The sequence below is a fragment of the Echinops telfairi genome, unplaced genomic scaffold (genome assembly GCF_000313985.2).
Source record: "Echinops telfairi isolate 266 unplaced genomic scaffold, ASM31398v2 ScPeMD7_7457;HRSCAF=8495, whole genome shotgun sequence".
Lineage (NCBI taxonomy): Eukaryota > Metazoa > Chordata > Mammalia > Afrosoricida > Tenrecidae > Echinops > Echinops telfairi.
In genome coordinates, this window is record NW_022111357.1 from 3,657,077 (window position 1) to 3,662,648 (window position 5,572).

Consider the following 5,572-nt stretch of genomic DNA (forward strand, 5'->3'; position numbering starts at 1 on the left):
ATGATAGTGGGGGGGGGGGAAGGATTTAAGAACTAGAGGAAAGTTGTATGTTTCATCGTTGCTATGTTACACACTGGCTGGCTCATCTCTTCCCCGAGACCCTTCTGCAAGGTGATGTACAGTTGCCCATAGATGGGCTTTGGGTCCCCAATCTGCACTCCCCCTCGTTCATAATGATATGATTTTTCCCCTTGATGCCTGATACCCTTCAAGACCTCGTGATCACAGTCTGGTGTGTTTCTTCCATGTGGGCTCTGTTGCTTCTCAGCTAGATGACCACTTGTTTACCTTCGAGCCTTTAAGATCCCAGACGCTATATCTTTTGATAGCTAGGCACCATCAGCTTTCCTTACCTTATGCACCTCTAATTTTGGTCTTTGCACATTTCATTATACTTGGCTTTGTCATCTAGAAATGCTCTTTGAGATTTCCTATTCAACACTCTGACTTCATCATTTATTTGATTTGCCTTAGCTACTCTATAATCTATGGAAGGCACTGAAAATATGACTGAAGAAGAACTGCCTTCCCAAAGTAGATTCAACCATGAGATGTGGATGAAGTAAATCCTGGGGGAGTAGAGCCTTTGGACCTGCATTTGCTGTAATGGGGCATGACCCAAAATGGGAAGAAATCACTGTGAATGCTAGCTAATAATCAAAGCTTGGAATGTAGCAAGTATCAATCTAGGAAATTAGAAGTTGTAAGAACTGAAATGGAATGCATCACAAATCAATGGTCTAGGCATTAGTGAACTGAAATTGACTGGTATTGGCCATTTTTATTCAGAAAATCACATGGTTTACTATGCTGGGAATGAAGCAATCAAGAAGAATGGTATAGTATTCAGCATCAAAAAGAACATTTCAAGATCTACCTTGAAGTACAATGCTGCCTGTCACAGAATTATATCTATCCACACTCAGGGAAATCCAATCAATACAACCATTATTCAGATATATGCACAATCAAGATGTATTAATAATTTTTGGTGATAGGAATACAAAAGTTGGAAACGAGGAAGAACAATAGTTGAAAGCTATGATCTTGGTTTTAGAAATGAAGCTGGAGTTCACATAATAGAATTTTGTGTGACTTCCTCATAGAAAACACTATTTTCCAACAACACTTAAGAGTTCTTCCAGTGGGGGTGAGGGGTGGGGGGAGAAATCAAATTGACAATGTCTGTGTGAAGAGATGGGAGGAAGACTGGGCTTCCTACTCCCATAAACAGCTACAATCTTGGAAACCCACAGGGGTCACTAAGAATCAGCACTGACACGATGGCAGTGATTTTGGTGAGAAGAGATGATGGAGAAGCTCAATATTAACAGCCCAAACTTTCTAGGTCATAGGCTGACTAAAATAGACCATCGACTTATATGTAAGTTCAGTTTGAGGCTCAGAAAATAAAAGCAAGTTCATGAGAGCCAAAATATGACCTTGAGTTCATCCCACCTGAATTTTGAGAATCTAAAAACAGATTTGATGCATTTCAAACTAAAGACAGAAGACTGATGAGCTGTGGGAAGAGGTCATGAACATCATCCACGAAGAAAGCGAAAGTCATTAAAAAGACAGGAAAGAAAGAGAAGATCCAAGTGGATGTCAGAAGAGACTCCTGTTAATCGTAGAGTAGTTAAGGCAAATGGAAGAAAGGATGAATTCAATGAGCTGAACAGAAAATCATAAAGGACCATGCGAGAAGTTAAGTATTATAATAAAAGGTGCAAGGACCTAGAATTAGAACGCTAAAAAGAAAGAGCACACTCAGCATATCTTATACTTAAGAAACTCAAGTACAATTCAAGCCTCAAGTTGCAATCTTGAAAGATTCTATGGGCAAAATATTGAATGATGCAGGAAGCATCAAAAGAAGATGGAAAAAGTACACAGAGTCACTGTACCCCAAAGAACTAGTTGGCACGCAACCATTTGATGAGGTAACATGAGCAAGAACCAATGGTGCAAAGAAAGAAGTTTAAGCTCCACTGAAAGGATCAGCCAAAAACAAGGATCCAGGAATTGATGGAATACAGACTGAAGATGTTGGTAGAATGCTTTAACTTCTTCATCACTAGCATTAGGAGTTGGCGCATAAATGTGAATAATAGTTGCATTGATTGGGTTTCCTTGAATGGTCATGCTGAAAACTCCATGGTGAAAAAAAATGAAAAAAGGGTCTTGATTATCATGAAACTAAGAATAATAATAAGTTTCTCAGAGTCAAAATTCTGAGTTTGATTATGTACTCATTTGCAAAGCAAAGATGTAATAGGGTCTCATTAATCAATACTTATTGTCCCAACAGAATTCTGTAAATAGGATTGACATCTTTCTGCTTCATATTTGACTTGAAAACCATAAGGCCCCAATACTGCAGAGCATCACTGCTTCCCCCCAGGGCCTCTCCAGGAGAGTCAAGGCAAAGCATTTGCTTTGTAGCACACCCTTGCCGTCATCCTTCTTGGTTTTCTCTTCATTGTGAATTGGTCTAACGCTTTGGGAAACCCTGCCTCTTTTGAAAATTACATCATTCCACCGTGCAATTCATTTGTCTAGTGTTTTTAACTTATAACCCTAGCCATGAGGCAGCCAGTGAGAGAGGGGCTAACGAGGATGGATAGGGTTTACATTGACACCGCTATTAAATAGAGACAATGTTTGAATAAGGGTTCATTTTACACCTGGTCAGTGAGTATTTTCATGTTATGACAATCTGTTTGCCAATGCAACCTTGTTAACTTTGGAAGGTTCTGAAAACCAGTGTATGAATAAGGGCCTTCTGCACCCCCGAATCCACTCGATGGCAGTGCGTGTGGTTTGGTTTTTGGTATCACCATGGTGGGAGAAAGATGAGTCTGTATGCTCCCATGAAGATTCACAGCATCGGAAACCTGAGGGACCAGTTCCACTCTGTCGTGTGGGGTTGCTCTGAGTCAGAATCAGCGGATGGCAGCAGGTAGCACCGTGAAGCAACTTCAGTAAGAACAAGGATCCTCCTTCGTGCTGCATCATCCATGGCTGCTACAGCATTCTGCCAAGGAAAAACAAGTATAAAATTCAGCCTGCAGTTCTGTGCTGCTTGTGGTGTCTGCAGCAAAGAGCAGGAAGAGTCATGTCTACACTCCGTGTGTGTGTGTGTGTGTGTGTGTGTGTGTGTGTGTGTGTACCAAAGAACACGTCCAGATTGACTTTAGAGCTGAACATGTTGTGTGAATTGTAGGCCTAAGAAGTACTCACCAATGCTGCCAGGCAAGAATGCCTGTGGAGTAAGTAGGTTGGAGGCGTAACCCACAGATCACAGTCTGACCGGTGAAGGAAGTTTGCCTTCAAACAGAACTTCTTACTACTCTGACGCATCAGCGTCAAGCCCAGAAATGTAAGCAAATGAATCAGTGACAGCAGCCACACAAGTCAAAGACAATAAACATGGGTAGCATCGATTTTTCTCACCTCTGCCAACTCACTTCCAAAGAAAGCAAATCCTTGGTACTTTTCTGCCCCCCCCCCCAAAAAAAAAAAAGAGAAGAAAAAAAGGGGGCATAAACAATCCAATATTGTGTGGGACGATGGAAAGAAAACAGAATGATCACAAGGCAAGTGACATCAGTCACATGCCATATTCAGGAAGTAAAATTTCTACTCAGTCCTTATTCAGGGATTAAGAATTCCATTTTCTTGTTAGTCTTGGTTTAAACAACATTTCAAGCAATATCAAACTTTGTTTTTTAGTGAACAGAGCTATATACTGTTTTTAATCTTCAAAATGTGCATTCAATTCTCCTGCCAGAACAGAATTTAAACTTTGGACATTGTGTGTCTAACTTTAGAACTGGTGGTAGAGAAGTCATTTAACCTATCAATTATTCATTTCAACATGCATCAAATGTGCAGAAAGCATTAGCCTTAAACACTGGATCAAGATACCCAGTCTTTATCATCAGGGAAAAAATGAATCTAACTAAAAAACCAAGCACACATTAAATTATAGAACTCAGAAACTGGGCAGTCATTTAAAGATCCAATATAGCTTTCTTGTTTTTGTAACGAAAGATCGCCAGTCCACAGCTTATCCTCAGTTCCTGGGAAGCTGGTTAGACGGCTGGTTCAAGGGAACCTGCATAGACGGCATCCTCCCGTTTATATCCCAGGATCATAAGGAAAATATCAAACAAGAACAAGCCCTTGACAAAACAGCAGACTACATAGAGCGGGAAGTTAATAACCTCCCTTGAGTTGCAAGGAGAAAAAGAGATGGCTAAGGCCGCTGGGGAAACCAGGAATATTGATGGGCCCGGGATATAGACGGAGAAACAAAAGTGGTCTAAACAGGGTCATATAGTTGATACGCTTATTATTTGCTTATCTCATACCGACCGTTGTCTCCCTTCACCCCGTTTCTGTTGTGGGGGGTGGTTACAATGTTTCCTTCTGTTGAGCATGGGGTCACATGCGTCTGAACAAGTTTGATATGCACACTTGTCCACCACTGTGATGAGGCAGTTAAAGCTGAACAGTGTTTGAACACGGGAAGCCTCCAGGTTTAGAGTTGACTGTTCGTGGGAAGCTAGCTGTGTACAGGCAAATTCTCAGAATGAAAGAATCTATGTATGTTGTGTCCTTGTCTTTGATTTAAATATCAAAACGATTAAATGTTGATAGCTACATTTCAAAAAAAAGAAAGAAAGAAAAGAAAGCTCGCCAGTCCCAGCGAGTCTAAGCACCTAACAATCACACACAAGACGAAAGGTATTAAAAACAAAAAACCTCACTCACAGCCTCTGAGACAATTCCAATTCATAGCAACCCTGCAGACATAGCTGAAGCTAAAAACTCTGCTCTTCAAAACGACAAAAGGCTAACAGAAAACGGAACTGTCACTTGCTACCAAATGAAGGAGACTCACCCGGGTGAGCAGAAAAGGCAAGGCCCCACTGTCTGGGCTGGGTTTTCCGGATGCCTTGTTTCCTATCACCAGTCCAGCTGCCGAGAAGGGCGCAGGTGCGGCGGGGTCACAAGCAGATGGTTTGAAACCACATCCAGATGTCGATGTGGTTCAAAACCCACCTTCCCTACTGATCAGCGGAGAAATGGGTCTTATCTGAGGATCAGCAGATGGAGACTCTGCAAAGCACGGCACCGCTCACGACCACGTGGCCTCCGAACATTCCTTCCGCATCAAGATCCTTGGGGCGCTCACCCAGCAAGCGCCCTCGGAGAACTTTCAGTGATAAAAAGCGAGCGCTAGCTGTCACGGCGACCCCGCGTGGTGCAGATCGGAACTGCGCTCCTCCAGAGCAACCGTGTTTAGCGCGGACTCTGGTGTGACTATTTTTAAGTTCTTTTCCTAAAAAGATGATTCCAAACCTGAGACACTGAAAACGCCTGTTTCACAATCCAGAGGCTTCTGAGTACCCGTAATGTCACCACCCAGGAGGGACAGCAGCGCGAAGAACCTTGCCGTCACCTCCTCTGTCTTCTGAGCCACCATCCTACAGGCCAACTCTTAGCGACCCCATAGGACAGGGTAGAAGGTCCCCGGAGGTTTCCAAGATGGCAACTTTACCAC